The sequence below is a fragment of the Pan paniscus genome, chromosome 9, assembly GCF_029289425.2.
Source record: "Pan paniscus chromosome 9, NHGRI_mPanPan1-v2.0_pri, whole genome shotgun sequence".
NCBI classification, from domain to species: Eukaryota; Metazoa; Chordata; class Mammalia; order Primates; family Hominidae; genus Pan; species Pan paniscus.
In genome coordinates, this window is record NC_073258.2 from 126,895,270 (window position 1) to 126,915,705 (window position 20,436).

The following is a 20,436-nucleotide window of genomic DNA, read 5'->3' on the forward strand; positions in this document are numbered from 1 at the left end:
ATGCCCGGATCTCTGTAGTCTCTCCACCCTTCATCTTCCAACTCCCAGCCTCTTTGTTTCGCGTTGTAACCCGTACCCTTCTCCTAAGGATGACGGCCCCTTCCCTTATCCAGGGCCCCCAGCACCTATTTCCTACTTAGGAAGCACTGTGAGTGTTTTTTCTGCCCTTCCTCAAGAATTCATTTCTTGGGGGTCTCCTCCCTACCTTCCCTACTCCTCCTAAAGAAAAAGCTGAAAGTACGGAGCACAGACCTTCACTTTTCCTGTTTCCTTTATTTTTCCTCTCCATAGTTTGCAACCACACCATACCTCCTCTCACGAGATGCGATGTTGGGATTCCCTTGCCCGAACTGCAGGCGACTCCCTCTGATTTCACTCAGGGGTGGCTGGGAAGATAAACATCTGTTTGGGATGGTAGTGTTAAAAATAACTTGGGATATACCTGCCATTTGTTAAGAGGAAAGCTTATGCTGAGTTCAGAAAGAATGTCCTGAAAACTAATGGATCTGTGACGATAGAAGGAACAATTTTTTAAGACTGCTTGGAATGAAGGCTGCCTGAGGAGTTATTAGAGAATAGGTAGTTGAATTAGATTTGGGTTCTACACCTCCTAAAGGGTTTGGCAGAAGGGAGCCGTACCAACAAGAAACAAAGTTGATCAGGTGGAGCTACTCATAGAAGACTCAAGTTGAAGAGTTTGAACTAGAGGTGATACGTAGTGGGGAGTCTTTGAAGCTTTTCGAGTAGGGCAGAGAGACTCCTTGAAAGTGGAATTCTGGAAATGAATCTGGCAGTTGAATGCAGGACAGATGGGGAAGGAAAGGGTTTGATAGTGGGGAAGGAAAGGGTTTGATAGTAGGAAAACTAGTTACAATCTAGGTGGTCAGTGATGAGGTCTGGTCTTTTTCCCCTACACTGTAACTCCTTTGAGTTTGAATTAATTGAGTTATGCAGGTCAAGGCGTACTCTTGGCAGCTGCTGTTGATCTGTGAGTCCCTGGAAGAATTTTTTTTTTTTAATCCACTCACCTGGCACATAGTAAACTCACAATATCTGTTAGATGGCTGAAGTGCATCATAAATGTATGCTAGGTGTGTCTGAACATTTTGAATTGTCTTATTTCTGTCAGTGTTTGGCCTGAAGAATGAAGGTAGAGGCAGATGTATTTGTAAAGTAGGAAAGAAGCAAGGTTTGTGTACGTTTCTCTTATAAGGCAGGTGTAAATGCAGATCCAGATACAAATGCAAAGATTTCCAAGGGAGATTGGGAAACATCTGTTTCTCCTGTTCCCACCCACCCCCTGCAAATTTACCAGTAGGACAGAGGTCTATAAAAGTTGAGAAATTCCACCCTAAAAGAATTATTACCTTCCATGCTCCAGACCTAGGTTCTAATTTCACTTGAACATCACATATTACTTAGATACTTGAAGCTCCCTTTTCCAAGGACCCTGAAGTTTTGACATCGGGACTTAAATTCATATCATTACATTAATTAAAAACTTGTTTTGGGTACAGGACTTTTATGGTTTTGTGTCGGGGATGGGAGAGCCTGTTTCTACCCTAACCTTATGGCATTCAAGAAACTACACCTGTTCTTGCAGAGTTGGCCTTCTGTGGCGGGAAACAAAATGAAGAACCAACTCAAATGTCATTGCTAGTGACACAGAGCTTATGCTCTAGGGTTTCAGGTTAACTCAAAGCACACACTTAGTGACTAAGAATAAAAATATTGGTCTCTTTTTTCTGGAGAAGGAACTTTTAGGTTTGTCTTGTTGAAACTTTGTAGAGAAATTTAAAGAATTCAAAGTTTTTGTTTGGTATGACAGTACAGCTTTAGCCAGTATGGGTACATAAGTTATGACATCCTTAATATTTCTCCGGTGAGTCTAGGCACTTGGTGATTTAAAGTAGAGTTGTTCTCAGTATAAAGAATTTATGTGGCCGGGCGCGGTGGCCCACGCCTGTAATCCCAGCACTTTGGGAGGCTGAGGCGGGCGGATCACGAGGTCAGGAGATCGAGACCATCCTGGCTAACATGGTGAAACCCCCGTCTCTACTAAAAATACAAAAAAAAAAAAAAATTAGCCAGGCGCCTGTAATCCCAGCTACTCGGGAGGCTGAGGCGGGAGAATGGCGTGAACCCGGGAGGCGGAGCTTGCAGTGAGCCGAGATCGCATCACTGCACTCCAGTCTGGGCAACAGAGCAAGACTCCATCTCAAAAAAAAAAAAAAAAAAAAAAGAATGTATGCAAATGTCATGTCTTTTTTTTTTTTTTCAATTTTCAAAGAGCAATAATCACACCTCAGATAAACCTCATTGGCTGCAATACTGCCACTGCAAAAAACTCTTTTGTTTCTGTTTTTTTTTTTTTTTTTTTTCACCTCTGTATTGCCTCCTCCCTGTTCCTCATTCAACTGGTCCTTTTTTAGGCAGTTCACTTTTCCACTTCTGCGCCAATGTCACAGTCCATTTGTTGGGAACTCCTCTTGTCTAAATGTTTTCTTAGAACAAGGAAGGAAATTCTATTAGTGATTTCTTCATTCTTGCAGAGTACAGCTCTGTTCAAACATGCCTTATTTACATTGATTTTGATATATCGTAATATGTGCCCCTAAAGTAACCATATAAAGAAGAACTTGATAGTTTTTTTTTAAAGATATTTCCTAGTCTATTCAGGAACAAAAAGGCTGCATTAGTATTTCGCAAGTATAAACAAACAAGGACTAACTAATAAAGGAACTTGTGTTTATCACAAATTTAAGGTTAATTAGTGGCATAAAGTTAAGTTACACCTCCTCAAACTGTGATTTGCTAGTTGCAGATTAACCAGCGATTCCATTTCCTTGAAGAGCGGGAAGTACTTGGACATTGTTTTATGGTTTTAGAGAGATTAAAGGAGGCAATTAGCAGGAACTCTTGGGAGGTGCCCTGGAAAGTACAGTCATTGGGAGCCAGGAGATGTGGGACTAGTTCCAGTTCAGCCGCTGTGTACTTGAACAAATAATTTGGGCTTCAGTTTTTTGTCATTTAAAAGATTTTTGCAACTCTGTTTCTAGTCTATGAAGATTTTCCACTGATACTGAAGTACTTCTCTTTCAGCCCGAATTAGTGGGATTTATTTCAGATTTATCTTGAATACATTTAGCATTGATACTAAGAAACTGGATTCTGCTCTTGTCCCCAGAATTTAACTTTTTGCACTGAGCTAATGTTTATATTTGGAGGTTACTTCATTGAGTGGTGTTGGAATATACTTTTAAGATTTCAGGCCGGGTGCGGTGGCTCACGCCTGTAATCCTAGCACTTTGGGAGGCCGAGGTGGGCGGATCACGAGGTCAGGAGATGGAGAGCATCCTGGCTAACACGGTGAAACCCTGTCTCTACTAAAAATACAAAAATTAGCCGGGCGTGGTGGCAGGCACCTGTAGTCCCAGCTACTCGGGAGGCTGAGGCAGGAGAGTGGCGTGAACCCAGGAGGCAGAGCTTGCAGTGAGCCAAGATCGCGCCACTGCATTCCAGCCTGGGTGAAAGTATGAGACTCCGTCTCAAAAAAAAAAAAAAAAAATTTCCTAAATGGGGGTGGGGTGCGTGGCTCACACCTTAATCCCAGCACTTTGGGAGGCCTAGCGGGGAGGATCTTTTGAGCCTAGGAGTTTGAGATCGCCTGGGCAACATAGCAAGACCTAGTCTCTACAGAAAATCACAAAATTAGCTGGGCATGGTGACGCACCTATGGTCCTAACTAACCCTTGAGGCTGAGGTGGGAGGATCATTTGAGCCCGGGAATTCAAGGCTGCAGCTGCAGTGAACCATGATTGCAGTACTGCACTCCAGCCTGGGTGACAGAGACAGACCCATCTCAAAAAAGAAAAAGTAATTTGTGTAATACAGTTTAAAAGTCAAATAGTAATAAAAGATTTGGAACTAAAAAACAGTTTCTCAGGCCAGGTCCAGTGGCTCATACCTGTAATCCCAGCACTTTGGGAGGCTGAGGCAGGTGGATTGCCTGAGGTCAGGAGTTCAAGACCAGCCTGGCCAACATGGTGAAACCCAATCTCTACTAAAAATACTAAAATTAGCTGAGCATGGTGCCGTGTGCCTGTAATCCCAGCTACTTGGGAGGCTGAGGTAGGAGAATCGCTGGAACTGGAGAGATGGAGGTTGCGGTGAGTCGAGGTCGCACCATTGCACTCCAGCCTAGGTGACAGAGCAAGACTCTGTCACCAAAAAAAAACCCAACAAAACAAAAACCGTTTCTCTGCCCTCCCTACCTCAAAGTCCCATTCTATAGAGGCAACCACTCAGTTGTTTTCCTCTTTTCCTCTGTCTTTACAGTAAGTGGTCAACACCGTCAGTATTCTTGAAACATGATATAACAAAACCAGTTTTACCATATGGTTTCTATGGCGTTTTTCTGGTCACAAAAACATACCCAATTTCTAAATAAAGACCCAAACATTTCTAATATGAAACACTGACACAAGTAAGATTTTCACCCACTTTTTGGTGAGTCAGTGAGTTACTGCAGTCATAGTGGTGGTGGGTTAAATCAAGGAATAAATGTGTGCAAAGTGAAAATTGTCAGAAGCATTTCCTACCACCATACTCATTTCCAAAGCAATCAATCACCAATAGGGCAGGCTCGCTGAGAGCTTTTGTGCCACATCATTTATTGTTGTGCATTTGGATGATTACCATAGACTTTGCAGATTTTTATTTGCCGGTAATTTGTATTCATTCATTCATTTTCCAGCTCAGGCTCACAGGTGGCTGGAGCCTATGCTGGCAGCTCAGGGCACAAGGCAGGCACCAGCCCTGGACAGGACGCTGTCTATGCCATAGGGTGTGCATGCACACACACACAAACACAGGGACCATCTAGACACACCAGCTAACCTAGCAGGCACATCTTTGAGACGTGGGAGGAAAGCAGAATACCTGGAGAAAACCCACACAGACATGGGGAGAGCATGCCAACTCCACACAAACGGGTGGCCTCAGCCAGGAATCATTCTCTCATCAATGTTATGAAAAAACGATGTTGAACAAAAAGACTTTTTTTGAGAGTCTGCTGTATCTTCTTGTTGCTAAATAGTTGGTTTGTTATTCTTTCTTGGTTTTCCCCTCATGTTTGGCCTGTTGATTTCTTGTTGCGATAGATTCGTATTTAGCTCTTGCATCCCACCACTTTCCTATTTTTCCATGCCCTCTATCCCCTAATATAGTTCTATTGTAATTTTTTGCTAAAACAGGTAGCTTTTATGTACTTACACCTCTGTCAAATACTGTTCACTGTTGAGCTGGATGATCTATTACAGTGTGTTCCTCCTGGTGTGTAGGTTGGCTTTCACCTGTGTTTTTCATGTACCTACTGTTAATTTTTTTCCCAAATGCTCCAATATATTTGTCACATTCTTATCAGTAACATTTTCTGTGAGCTCAAATGTATCACCTGTTTATTGGAGCCCTGCCCCCTCCTCCTCCTGCCTTTACTGTTGCTCTCAAGAACTGCTGCCTGGGGTCCTCCTGGACCTGCCCTTTCCTGTGCAGGAACCGTATCTTCCTCTTTCTGGGCTTATGTCTTTATTTTTTAAAAGCATATACTTCAGTTATTTCTAAGAAGTATTTGAATGACCTGGTTTTGCCCCCACACTTATTTGATAGTTTGGCAGTTGTATAATTCTAGATTGGAAATAAGGTTCTCTCAGAATGTTGAAGGCATCTGTAATTGCTCTAGAGATGTGGTGATTTAAATCCTTCTTACGTGACCGTATTTTGTTTGTTTTCTCCCCTTCTGGAAGCTTTGAGGATATTCTCTGTCTCTGGTGTTCTGCAGTTTTATGATGTGTATTAACACCAGGGTATGGGTCTTTTACTCAGCTGTTGTGCTGGCTTCTCACAGACGGTTTTGATTCTGGAAATTCACGTCCTCTAGTTGCGGGATGTTTTCTTGTACTATTTCTGTGATTTTTCGCTCAATCTTTAATTTTTCTTTGATACCTTTTTGTAATATCCATTCTTGTTATGTGGATATGGTGGGCTCAGAGGGCCCGCTGGAGTATTTGAGTTTTCTTCCTCTCTGCACGGGCTCCACTTCCTCCAGGTGATGTGGGTCTTTGCACCTGTGCCTCTGTCTGGATGTGTCTTCCCTCAGATATCCAGCGACTTGCTCCCACACCTCACTTTGGATGAATCCACAAGTCTTTCCTTAAATGTCACCTCAGTGAAGAGAGCACTGGATTGAGAAGTGCAGACCCCCATCTCACTTCTCTGCTTTGTTTCTCTCCAGAAGCATTTCCCACCATCTAGCATCCCACATATTTATTTACTTGTTTCCCTCACCACTAAAATAAACATTCTATGAGGGTAGGGATTTTGGGTTTTTTTTGTTTACCTCTATAATTCCAGCCTCTGAAACAGTGCCTGGCGATGAATAGATGCTTAATAATTTAAGGAATAAATGAATTATTTTATTGTGGGATTTCTTTGAATGTCTCATGATTCTGACTGTTCATTTCTGTTTTGTTTTTTGTTATTTTAAGTTCCCAGCGTGGGTCTTGTTGGGTGGTGGCCATTACTATAGGGTGGCTGGTATATATGGATTTTGTGTGTATGTTTGTACAAATGTATATGTTTGCTAATATTTCTTTAGCTGACAGTGCATTGGTTGCTGGGACAAGGATGGAGGCTTGGAGAACCTTTTAGTATGCATCTTTTGACATAATCTGTATTTTCAGTTCTTCATTGCTCCTGCTGATGTATTTTACTCCAGACCCATTTCAGATTTCAGTTCATTTTTCTTTAAACCTCTGGATTTGGGGGTGGAGAAAATAGATGAAAATAGGAGGTGAGGAAGAGAATTTGCGCATTAGTTAAATAGACTTTATGCCAATCCGTATTTTCAGATCTGCATTTAAAGCTTGCTTTCCATCTCCAAAAATTCATTGAAAAATTGAATGCTTATCTCCTGCACCTCACATTCTTGGTTTTATACCTTGAAAAAAGAAAAACTCCTCTGTTGCCATTTTAATAGGGTACTTTGAAAAAGATTAAGAAGTAAACACGTAAGGACAGAAGTTATCATGTTTTATATTCTTAGTGTCATGGAATGCAGCACAGGAATATCACATAAGGAAAAGCACAGATTTCTTGTTTTCCTCGTTTATTTTGGAAGCTTATCCTTCAGCTCTTGTTTATCTTTTTTTTTTTTTTTTTTTTTTTTGAGAGTCTCTCTCTGTTGCCCAGACTGGAGTGGGCATGATCATGACTCACTGCAGCCTCGACCTCCTGGGTTCAAGCAATCCTCCCACCTCAGCCTCCCAAGTAGCTGGGACCATAGGCATATGCCACCACATCTGGCTAAGTTTTTTATTTTTGTAGAGACAGGGTCTCCCTATTGTTTATATGCCTTAAGAGTCAAATTAACAGAGTACATAAGAAACACTCTCTTTTTAGCTCTCTTGCTAAGGAGCAGGTTTGAGATCTGTTGCCAGAACTTAGTACTTCGCAGTTTTATGGATTCCTCAGGAGTCTCGTCCATGGGGGGCGTGGCTACCCTCTGCTGACTCTTCCTAGGTTCCTGCTCTTCCCCAGCACCTCCCTACCCCCAGCCACTAGAAATAGACTGCTTCTTTCTTTCTTCTACTGCAGAAAACATGCACTACAGTACTTATTAAAATTAACTAAAAAAAAAAAAAAACTCAAGCAGCTCGAGCTGCTTGAGTTTTTTTTTTTTAAGTTAATTTTAATAAGACATTGAAGGAAGAATTTTTTTTTAAAGGGGGGGCTTATATGTATGGAGATTTATGGTGTGAAAGCAGGGGCAAACTATAATGAATGAAGTTTTTAGAATTGATATGAACATGAACCCAAGATACTCAGACTTATTCCGAGAGTTCCTCTTAAAAACTGCTTTTCTCCACATAAATCCGAATGTCAGCAGTGGTTAGCTCCACGTTGGAGGAAGGGGGGCTTCATTTTGCTCTTTCTGCATATTTCCTGCAGTGATCTGTTACTTTCAAATCTGGGGGAAAGGTGCTCTCTTTTTCTGAATGAAGTCTCCACCTGCCTCCCTTGGGCCCAGGCTGCCCAGCTTTCTGGCTGCTCCCTGGGAGTCCTCCTTGGTCTTCCACTGACCTCCTTCACTTCCTTATGAAAGTATGTTTTTAGTCTCCCTAACCTGCTTTCTGTTTTCTCTCTCTCTTTTTTTTTAATACCCTCAATTGTTTTCACTGGCCGCTTTTTTTTTTAAGACTGATGCTTGGCTGGGCTTGGTGGCCCATGCCTGTAATCCCAACACTTTGGGAGGCCAGGGCAAGAGGATTGCTTGACAAGGCCAGGAGTTCAAGATCAGCCTGGTCAACATAGCAAGAGCCCATCTCTACAACAAAATTTAAAAATTAACCAGGTGTGGTGGTGCGCACCTGTAGTCCCAGCTGCTTAGGAGGCTGAGATAGGAGGATCCCTTGAGCCCCAGAGTTTGATGCTGCAGTGAACCATGATCTTGCCGTCCTGGGGAACAGAGCAAGACTGTCTCAAACAAAAAAGACTGATGCTACCTGCTTGGCAAAACGATGTTTTTAGAGCTATTTCTCCTAAGAAACCTGGTCTTTGTAGTTGTTCTGATGGCTTCTGTGACAAATAATGCTTTTTTTTTTTTAAAGAGCTTTCAGATTCTTATTTCAGATCTAAACAGTGCTTTTCAGCTCTCAGTTCTTCTTCAGATCAAAGAGAATAGTAGGCCGGGCGCAGTGGCTCGTGCCTGTAATCCCACCACTTTGAGAGGCCAAGGCATGTGGATCACTTGAGGCCAGGAGTTTGAAACCAGCCTGGCCAACATAGTGAAACCCTGTCTCTACTAAAAATACAAAAATTAGCCAAACATGGTGGTGTGGGCCTGTAGTCCCAGCTACTGGGGAGCCTGAGGCAGGAGAATAGCTTGAACCCGGGAGGCAGAGGCTGCAGTGAGCTGAGATCAAGCCACTGCACTCCAGCCTGGGTGACAGAGTAAGACTCCATCTCAAAGAAAAAGAATATTAATTTTTGGCTAATTTTTATTAGGAAAAAGAGAATATCCTGAAAAGAATATCATGCTAGTTTAAGGTTACAGATTTACTTTCTTCCCTGGGTTCCCTTTGGTTCATATTCTCTTGTTTAGAAATGATCCGAATACATTATTCTGAAGTATATGACAGTTTTTCCAAAATCAGTAAATACATATGTTGGTGCTTAAAACAGAAAGAAAGAAATAATGGCCTATAAATATTATCACATAGCTTATTTCTACTATTCAGAGATCTGTATAACTTAGGATAAGGAGCAGGTTGTTGAACGGTTTTTTGGCTTTTAAGTTTGAAGTACAGTCTGAAAGTACCTTTCAATATTGAAGGGCTGCCTGACTGAAACTTACATGGCTATCTCCTGGGCCTGAAGCACCACCGAGATCTGAACTGAAGGTAGCGTTTTGGGAGTCCTTAGCGTTTAGTTGGTATTTTAAGATCTAGGGGTGAATGGGGTGGGAAGGGAAGGGAGTATGTAAAGGGAATAGACTGGAGAGCCCTGTGGATCCTCAGCATTTAGGAAACAGGGAAGACCTCCCACTAGAGGGGAGGGAGGAAAACCGGGAAAAGGCGAGATGGACTTCAGTGTTGGGTGTTTCAGGAGGCAGAGGAAGATAAACACCAATAATTTCATTGAATTTTGCCATAAGGGTATTTATCTCCCATAAAGCTTTCCTTGATTTTCCTCAAGCAGAAGTGCTCATCTCCTTGGTACCTCATCCAGGCATGTGAAACTTGGCACAAACATGTTGTAAAGATTTGTTTATAGTTCTGTTTCTCCAAAGGTGTAGACTTGTTAAGAGTGTGGCCCACGGCTTGTTCATTTTTGTGAGATGGTATTGTTTTGTGTCTTAACAACATGAACCCTGACTCCATGTCTAATGTGTAATAGTCGTGTGACCTTTAACAAGCTGCTTAACATCTGTGTGCTTCTGTTTCATTGTCTATACCATTTATGATATGAGATGATAATAGCATCTACCTCACAGAAGAGCAGATATTTGTGAAGTGTGGAAAACAGTGCCTGGCTTACTGTCAATGCTATGTAGTGTTTGGTGGAGGAGAACTGGATGCAGCAATACTAATATTCTTAGCACAGTGCTGGATGTTTAACAGATATTTGAACGTGAAGATGTAGTCATCTGTGATGAATTCAGTTCCTAGCATTTTAAAATTCTACAAGCATATACAGAATATAATCATGGCTAGGCCACAGGAGAACTACAAATGGAAGTGGACTGAGAGGAAAGTGCATGTAGCTTTGTTTTATGAAACAAATCTATAGACTTTCAACAAAAGTACTGTGTGATCCTAATTTCTTGTTGTTAGGAAGGAAAAACTAAAAGAAAAACTCCTCCAAAGCAGGTGAGAATCTTTATGTTTAGGGATGAACAGCTTTAAACAGGTGAGTGGTGGATATCAGCACGGAAGGTATTTGTTTGGATGAGAGAAAATACTACAACCTTCCCAAATTCATCCTAATTTTTGCAGCTCAGAAAATTAGAAATATCAATTGATCCCTTAGACTTTAATTAATGGTAGATACACACTCATTCGATCAGCGAATGTTTGAACTTCTTCTGCACCGTATACACACTTTACAACAGGAACTATGCTATGGGATGGGGATAGGATGATAAATAAATTAGACACTGTACTCACCCTAGAAGGGCTTTTATTCTTGTGGGAGAGGCCAATAATTGTAAGTACTGTGAGATACAAACTAGGAGATGAAGTATAAATGAAGAACTTGGGGTAAAGGGAGTGGAAAACCAGGCTACAGATGGTAACATTTAAATTGAGATGCCAAGGAGGAGGGTGTGGGGAGGCCCTTGCAGAATATCACTCTGAGGAAAGGCTGCAGCTGGGAACTTGAGGTGGAGCGGGGGAGGGGGGGTGTTCAAGCAACTGAAAGAGGCCTGTGTGCCTCAAGAGCCCAGCGAGGGAGGGAGGGGGCTGGATGGATGTTGTGTGGATGCCGGACACTGGATCATGCCAGGTCTCGTAGCCACGATGAGGAGTATGTTATTAAACACAGTGAGAAGCCATGGAATGATTCAAACATGACTTAACCCAATTTGTGTTTTGAAATTTCTTTTGCTGGGGCCGGGTGTGGTGGCTCACACCTGTAATCCCAGCATTTTGGGAGCTGAGGCGGGCAGATCACGAGGTCAGGAGATCAAAACCATCCTGGCTAACACGGTGAAACCCCATCTCTACTAAAAATACAAAAAATTAGCCGGGTGTGGTGGCGGGCGCCTGTAGTCCCAGCTACTCGGGAGGCTGAGGCAGGAGAATGGCGTGAACCCGGGAGGCGGAGCTTGCAGTGAGCCGAGATCGCCACTGCACTCCAGCCTGGGCGAAAGAGCGAAAAAAAAAAAAAAATCTTTCGCTGCTACATAAGCTTTTCTTTTTTCTCTAATTGTATTTTAGATAGATTTAATATGTAAAATAAGAGAAACTGATTTCTTAGCTCAAAATACTGATGCCCTTGAATCATTTGCCAGAAATAGTTCTTCCCCTAAGAATCAACCCTTAAAAACCAGTTTACAGAGTAGACATCAGAGACTTGAGTTATAAAGTGATTTATATATAAAATGTTTTGGTGCCAGACAATGGTCTTGGAACCTTAAGTTGAAGTTTTCTTCTGCCTGCTAGAATCAGACTACATTCACTGTTAGGACGATTGGCATATCCAAAAAATGATAGTCTGAATATTGATTTATTTGTGTACACAGTTTTCCCATTTGTTCCATTTAAAAACTAACATGGTTTTTTATGGTCCTTATTAAAAGCAGTTACAGGGTGTTCTTTCGTTTGAGTTAGTTTGTGAAATAAATATCTGAATGCCTACTGTGTGGCAGGCACTGTTCTGCACTTTTAGACTATATCCATAAACTAAACAGGCAAAGGACTCCTGTCTTTGGGGGACTTACATTCTAGTGGAGGAGGCAGATAACAATAAATATAATTAGGGCCAGGTCCAGTGACTCTCGCCTCTAATCCCAGCACTTTGGGAGAGTGAGGCAGGCGGATTGCTTGAGTCCAGGTGTTTGAGACCAGCCTGAGCAACGTGACAAAACCCTGTCTCTACAAAATACAAAGAAATTAGCCGGGTATGGTGGCATGCACCTGTAGCACCTGTAGCACTGGGAGGCTAAGATGGGAGGATTGCTTGAGCCCCGTGGAGGTCAAGGCTACAGTGAGCCATGATCATGCCACCATGTTCCAGCCTGGGTGACAGAGCGAGACCCTGTCTCAAAAAAAAAAAAAAAAAAAAAAATTAGTAGAGTCATAGTACTAATAAATATAATTGGTATGTTAGAGGGTGCTGTGTGCTGTGAAATAAAAAGTAGAAGAGCTAACATGGTGGAGGGTATAATTTTAAATAGAATGGTTAGAGTAGCATCATTGAGAAGGTACAATCTGAGTAAAGGCATGGAAACCTGTGCAGATACATAGAGAAAGAACATTCCAGGCAGAAGGAATGATCTATGCAAAGGAAAAGCCCAAGGTCGGGGTGTACCAGGCCTGTTTGAGGAACAGTGAAGAGGCCAGCGTAGCTGGAGGGAGGGTATGTGAGAATATCTTGGCTTTCTAGGAATGCGTTTCTCCTCAGTCAGTTTCAAAAAGTTCATAAGCCAAAACAGATGAATAATTAGGCAGAGATCTCCCATCCCATGAATGCTCTGCAGATGGTAACCTGTAAACACCCAGACTCATGTCTTAACTCAAATTAGGTAATTCCAAAATAAAGCAAATGTTCCTTAAATTCAGTTCATAGGGCAGCTGAGCAAACAAGATCTCTTTTATGTGAATAAGAAACTGAAGACTTTTGCCATTCCAATTTCTAGATCTCCAGATTAGAAGCCAAAAGGCTCTACTTTGCAGCAGAGGATGGCAAAGTTGCCAAGTGCACTTGGCATCTTAAGAGAGGCAGCGATTGTGGGCTTAGGGGGAACTGCCTTTTAAGAGCAGCTTTTCTCAGGTCCCTTGTTTCTTTCGAGCTCAGTACCACCAGATCCTTTTCAATTTTTTATTTGGCAATCCACATTTTCTGTTCTTTGACACAGTGAAATTTTCCATTTGTTCCCTAAGTTTCCAATCTTAAATTTGGCACACTACTTTCATAAGGTCATAATCAATACCCACTATAGTAGAATATTGCCCAAGTTGTGTGTACATCACGTGTATTCTGTGGGTGTAGAGCATCAGCATTGTCTTGGTTTCACATGCACAATACTTTTTATAAAGAGCCACACCCAGTTTCTCCAGTGAGATCGCTAGAGCTGTTCCAGTCATACTTGCCCACAGCTAATCCTTTCCCATGTTGTTTCTGAATTTTATTTTTTGTAAGTAGAGTGTCCTTTTGTAGTTTCTTAAGCTTCAGATTGATTCCTTTCCCAATTTGTCATAGTTGGTCAGTTTGAATCCTCTTCTGTGAGTTGCTGTTCATTGTTTCCAGCTTAGTTTTCCATGAGGTTGGAGTGAAGTAAGATTACTAAAGACCTGTAATCCCAGCACTTTGGGAGGCCAAGGCAGGCAGATCATTTGAGGTCAGGAGTTCGAGACCAGCCTGGCCAACATGGTGGAACCCTGTCTTACTAAAAATACAAAAATTAGCTGGGCGTGGTGGTGGGCGCTTATAATCCTAGCTATTTGGGAGGCTGAAGCAGGAGAATTGCTTGAACCCAAGGAGATGGAGGTTGCAGTGAGCTGAGATTGCACCACTGCCCTCCAGCCTGGGTGACAGAGTGAGACTCTGTCTCAAAAAAAAGAAAAAGAAGAAGATTACTAAATAAAATGTTCAGAAGCATGGAAGGCAAAAAATAGTCTACATTCTTCTCACAGCCAAAAAGGAACATGGTACAAGTTCCTATCACTGTGAGTTAGAAAGGCCTTTCAGAAATTTAACAGGCCTTTTCTCTCCTTCCCCCAGGCAGGACTGCATATAGATCACCCCCAAATCTACTAGTCTACTCTCTTTTTCTTTAAAAGGAAATGCAACTACCTCTTTTGGCCTCCAGTTCTGTTGCCATTTTAAATAGGAAGGTCAAGAACCCAGCATTGGCCAGGTGCAGTGGCTCACACCTGTAACTGAAGCACTTTGGGAGGGCTGAGGCAGGTGGATCACTTGAGCCTGGGAGTTCAAGGCCAACCTGGACAACATGGTGAAACCCCGTGTCTACAAAAAATTAGCCAGGCATGGTGATATGCGCCTGTAGTCCCAGCTACCTGAGAGGCTGAGGGAGGATCACCAAGCCTGATGGTGGAGGCTGCAATGAGCTATGATCGTGCCTGGGCAACAGTGAGACCCCGTCCAAAAAAAAAAAACCACCTAGCTAGCATTTTGTAGACTTAAATTTATTAACTGTTGAATGATAAATTGAAAGAGAGAAATTGAATGCTCTCAAACAATACAAGCTTCTTCTTCTTTTTTTTTTTTTTTTTTGAGACTGAGTCTGGCTCTGTCACCCAGGCTGGAGGGCAGTGGCATGATCTTGTCTCACTGCAACCTCCGCCTCCCGGGTTCAAGCGATTGTCCTGCCTCAGCCTCTCGAATAGCTGGGACTACAGGCACCCACCACCATGCCCAGCTGATTTTTGTAGTGTTAGTAGAGATGGGGTTTTGCCATGTTGGCCAGGCTGGTCTTGAACTCCTGACCTCAGATGATCCACCTGCTTGGCCTCCCAAAGTGCTGGGATTACAGGCATGAGCCACCGTGCCCAGCCACAAGCTTATTCATAAATCCTTCTTTAGTTCCTACTCTGATAACTGGGTTTTATATATAACTAAACCTATGATGGGTTTTTATTCAATTATTTTTAATCCATTACGTCTGTCTAAAATGTTGTACACTTGAATGTGAACTCGAAAGTAATTGTGTAACGATGAATGAATGAATGAAGTGAACTTGAGTGACTTTTTTGTACCTCTTCATGTTGTAAAACATTTATTTTCCTTTTAATTCCAAGAATAACTGTAACACGAATCTACTTCATATCTTTCTTATCCTTCTGTTCTTGGTTTTGCTATCAATGGTTTTGGATTCCATGCTCACAATGTGGGGACCTCCAAGATATTTCACCTGGTGCAGCCAAGTGAATTCACTTAATCACTACAGACAGTCAGTTACACTTGAGGGTTTTTAATGGTAAAATTTTTTAATTTTCAAAATTTGTTATTTATTTATTTTTGAGATGGGTTCTCACTCTATCACCAGACTGGAGTGCAGCGGCATGATCATGGTTCACTGCAGCCTTGACTTCCCAGGCTCCAGTGATCCTCCCAACTCAGCCTCCCGAGTAGCTGGAACTATAGGCATGCACTACCACACCTGGCTAATTTTTGTATTTTTGGTACAGATGGGGTTTCGCCATGTTGCTCAGGGTGGTCTTGAACTCCTCAGCTCAAGCATTCTACCTGCCTGAGCCTCCCAAAGTGCTGGGATTATAGGCGTGAGTCACTGCGCCCAGCCAAAAAACTTGTTTTTAATTTTCAGCTCTATTTAAGTTGGAAATCCGCAAGGAAGTGAAAAGGGGTGAAAATTAAGTGGAATATATTTGCTAAACATTTTTTTTTTTGGTTTTGTTTTTTGAGACAGGGTCTCGCTTTGTCACCCAGGCTGGAATGCAGTGGCATAATCTCAGATCACTGCAACCTTAGCCTCCTGGGTTCAAGTAGTTCTGCCTCAGCCTCCCTCCTGAGTAGCTGGGATTACAGGTGTGTGCCACCACACCTGGCTAACTTTTGTATTTTTGGTAGAGACGGGGTTTTGCCATGTTGGCCAGGCTGGTCTCAAACTCCTGAGCTCAAGTGATCCTCCTGCCTCGGCCTCCCAAAGTGCTGGGATTACAGGCGTGAGCCACTGGGCCTAGCCCATTTTAATTTTTATGGCAGAAAAGTCTTCCCTTCATTAAGACTTGTCAATTTTTCGTTTGTTTGTTTGTTTTTGTTTTGAGATAGAGTCTCATTCTGTTGCCCAGGCTGGAGTGCAGTGGCATGATCTTGGCTCACTGCAACCTCTGCCTCCCGGGTTCAAGCACTTCTCTGCCTCAGCCTCCCAAGTAGCTGGAATTACAGGCGCCCACCATCACACCCAGCTAATTTTTTGTATTTTTAGTAGAGATGGGGTTTCACCATCTTGGCCAGGCTGGCCTTGAACTCCTGACCTCTTGATCCACCCGCCTTGGCCTCCCAAAGTGCTGGGATTACAGGCGTGAGCCACCCGCGCCTGGCCTCAAATTTTACCTCATAGAGAATATCCTTTATAATGATGGCATCTTCTGGAATGCCCCAGACTTGGAAGAATCTGCATTTGTACGCAGTATGTTGTGTTTACTCTGTTGACATAAAAGTAAGCTACTGAGGGTTATTTCCCATAGGTAACCCACACTATTTTTGTAGTAGAAATTCAATTGTTAAGGACTCACTAGAGTCCTTAAAGAGTTATCTTGCCCTTAAAGAGTTATCTTGCCCTTAAAGAGTTATTCAATTTCATTTTTAATGAATAACCTATGCCATTTATGATGGAATTGTTTGTGTGATCATACTACTTGATCTATGGGAAATATCTGATATTTTAAAAGTCTCCTTCCTTAGCAACATGTGTCATTATTTTCAGGATATACCTTCTCAGAAGCTGCACAGGAGGAAAGCAGTGACAAAGAAAGAAGTTATCATTCTTTGCACGGTAAAATCATCACCTCCAGTCACCAACTTCTAATTCAAATTAGGTTTTAATTTGTTCATTATTTCTTCTTGAAACACTTTTGTTGCCTATACATATGCGTTACTTTGGCTTTATAATAGAAAATAACAAGCAACATCTGAGCTCTTTTGTTTGTTTTTTTGTTTTTTGAGACAGAGTCTCACTCTGTCACCCAAGCTGGAGTGCAGTGGCGCCATCTCGGCTACCTGCAACCTCTGCCTCCCAGGTTCAAGCGACTCTCCTGCCTCAGCCTCCCGAGTAGCTGGGATTACAGGCGCCCACCACCACACCTGGCTAAATTTTGTATTTTTAGTAGAGACGGGGTTTCACCATCTTGGCCAGGCTGGTTTCAAACTCCTGACCTCATGATCCACCCACCTCGGTCTCCCATAATGCTGGGATTGCAGGCGTGAGCCACTGTGTCCAGCCACATCTGAGCTCTTGAGCCTGGAATACCAGTATGGTTTATTTTGGGGGCTTAAGTTAAAGGGCATTCTAGAATTTGGGGTTATTCTTCTCAATCCTTAATGTCTTTCAGAAACCTTACCTCTAGTGAGGTCTTTCTCCTTACCTTGTTCAGATGGGGTCATTGTTTGCTGGTAAAATGGCAAGAACAAGTGGCATCAGTCTGGCATTTCCTCAGTGACTCTGTTAAAGCACATGTTCAGGAAATGAGTGTGATACAGATCTTATCTGACAGAAGGTAGAGGGTCTCAGGCATGCTAAGGGATAAAATTAGGAGCCAATCGAGTTCACCATAGATGAAATATTTCAAGACTGGGATCCACAGAGGAATCAGATCTTGGCACAGCTAGACATGATTCCTGTCTCCCTGTGTGCTGAGATAGAGGAGACCGTGAGTTTGCTTTATCCACTGATGGGAAAGGCTGCAGTCTACATATGGAACTGAATTCATCAACTACCCAAGCAAAGTCTTTAGGATTTTATTTAATTTGTTCACTACTGACAAGCTTGTTGAGAACTCTTTAGTAGTACTTCACTTTGGGTATCTTTCCCTTCCTCCCAAATCCGACAGTTGCTAAAAACCCAGATGTGTTGGAATCAGTCCAAGAGCCACAGTTAGAAAGGTTTGGTTTCTTCTCAAGTCAGAGGATGACTCTTTTCCCTTAAGAAATGAAGTTAACCCTTTTCTATATTTATGCTAGAGAAATAAACCATTCTTTATTCCAGTCACTTTTATTTTTTAAAAGGGGGTGGAGGAAGCTTGCTGATCCTTTTACAGCAAGAAACGTACCACTTTCTCAAGCTGGTAATTGTAGATCTTTTATTTCCAGGCAAAAATACTTTTTAAAACATTAGAATTTTTCTCTCCATTTGATTTATTTCTCTGCTAATATACCCAAGTGTATTACTCTGAGCTCCTTCTGGCATGTCACTTGTTTGAGTTGAGGAGTATGCACTGGACTTACAGGAGAAACATAGCTCAGAATGAAGAAGGCGGGCTGGGAGACCTCACTCTGATTCTCAAGTGAAGGGAAGTCCAGAGCTTGCTATCTTTTTAGCACCAAGATGCTATCAAAACAAGAGCTGCTGGGATTCTTTGATGTTTTCAAGTCCACAAGTCCTCTGCTGTGTGCAAACTTAATTTCATTTGGATAACCAGTTCCTTTTCTCTTGTCCCTTTACCATATTTCTTCTGGGTTTTTTCTAGAACACTCGCCCTTTTTCCTTTTTCATCCACCAGAGATAGAAGCATTACATTTCCTGCCAAGCTGACAGGTTTCAAAGTACAAGTGTTCTGTCTCATATGAAGACTTCAGCCTTAACATTTCTGTTAATGAGGTTGCTGTTACTTTGCTCATCTTTTACCAAGTATCTGACTTTTATTTTGCTGTACTCTATTGGCCTTGAAGGATTTCTCAGTGGCTTAGCAGTAATTGAGGTAATGAAGACACTGCCACAGGTAATTGACTTTGTTTTCTTGTGGCAGAAAAACATTTTCCATTTTTGCTATACATAGCAAGTCCCACAAAAATGAAAACTCAAACCGTGATCACATAAAAAAAATTAAAGTGTGAACTAGCTTTGAAGCTCTTTAGCAATAACTGCATTTTGTTTAGGGTACATGCTAAAATTGATTTTTTTTCCCTGAAAACAGTACTCTAGAAGGAATAAAATATGGTTTGTGCTTATATGCCACTGGGGTATACATGTGAGATTGTATCATGTGAGGCATCCTTTAGGGTAAAGAAAATATGTTTCTCTGTTAGAAAACAGGATGAGTATATGATTGGATGTAATGTAGGCATGCTGAGCTACCTCTCATTCAGTACCTGAATAAGAAGACCCTAAACATTCTCAGTCAGAAGCAATTGGCTATATTTAATTTTTTAAAGTAATAGTAGTTGGAATGGACCTTCAGAAAAGTTGACTGTGTAAAGAAATAAGTCAGAAAGCTTAGTATTCAGGTCTAGACATCATGAATTAACCATCTGGCAGAAATAGAATCCAGCAAAAACGATCTTACGTAATTTCCAGGACAAAATGGTAGGACAGATCTAGGCTGTGGTGGATAAGTGGTAGTGAGAAGTATATAACAAATAGTGCTTGTCACTGGAGAAAGTAGTTTTCCCAGCTTCTGAATGTAGTTGACTGCCAAGATTGCATCAATGGAGTACCTAGTTAACAAGCAGCTGTTAAGGATTACTTGGGATTACTTCAAGTAAATCCCCTTTCTAGAATGCAGGCGCTTCCTTTGTTGATAGTTTTGGACTTTAAGGTTTTTTTGTTTTGTTTTGTTTTTGTTTTTGGCTGAAAAGTTAATACAGGTTTATTATTCCTCATCTAAAATGCTTGTGAGCAGAAAGAAGTGTTTTGGATTTCTAGGGGATTTTTTTGTTTTGTTTTGTTTTGTTTTTAATATTTGCATTATACTTAACGGTTGAGCATCCCTAATCCAAAAAATCTGAAATCTGAAATGTTCCATTGAGCATTTCCTGTTTAGCAATAGTGTAGTTAAGAACTTGGACTTGAGAGGCACAGTTGCCATGGTTTGAATACTGGTACTACCAAGTACCTGATCTTTCTGTGCCTCAGTTTTCTCATCTGTAAAATAAGGTAAGAACAATGCCTCGTAAGGTTATGCAGATTAATGAGTTAATGTTTATAAATAGTCCATGGCATGTAGTTAAGAGCTTGTAAACTGGCTTAGTAGCTGAATTGAGCATTGAATTCTGAAGATGTCCATCTTCAAAACTTAATAAGCATTAACTTCCCTCTACATTTTACTTTCATCTCTCTCAATATAGTGTTTTTACTTGCATGTAATCTGTTTAGATGATGGGTTTATAGAACCATATTTAAGAAAAGAACTTAAGCACCTAAGTTTTTTCCTTAAAAAAACTTAAAAAATATATATTTTTAAGTTTTTTAAAGTTTTTTTAAAACTTAAAAAATATTTTTTTCTTAAAAAACTTAAAAAAATATATATCCCCAAACTAATGGATTGTCCTGTGTGTGGAAGAAGTAAACACATTCTATCCCTAGTTCACCATTCTAGAGTGTTGACTTTTAGAATCGGAAGTGAGTCACATAAGTTAAAACTTCATAAAAATATTTTAAGGACAGTTAAAACCTGGCTATTGTTATAAGCAAACTGGGAAGTCGTTAGACTGTAATAAGTTATTACACTTAAGGGAAGA

The 20,436-nt window shown here is 41.5% G+C and overlaps 1 protein-coding gene and 1 non-coding gene across 15 annotated transcripts in view; one reads left to right on the top strand and one right to left on the bottom strand.

The window, feature by feature from the left end:
• FAM118B (family with sequence similarity 118 member B) overlaps positions 1-20,436 on the top strand; it is a 51,752-nt gene that overhangs the window by 457 nt on the left and 30,859 nt on the right. For 7 of the 14 annotated variants that reach the window (XM_024930664.4, XM_055095075.2, XM_003819899.6 and 4 more), the window contains exon 2: positions 16,688-16,756. The exons of the other annotated variants lie outside the window; for them this stretch is intronic. The gene's annotated coding sequence lies outside the window, so the exon portion shown is untranslated. The remainder of the gene's footprint in view (positions 1-16,687; positions 16,757-20,436) is intronic. 14 annotated transcript variants of the gene reach the window in all.
• Positions 2,203-2,349, bottom strand: LOC117975166 (U4 spliceosomal RNA). The gene has a single exon (XR_004665371.3). It is a non-coding gene; the product is annotated as a U4 spliceosomal RNA (small nuclear RNA).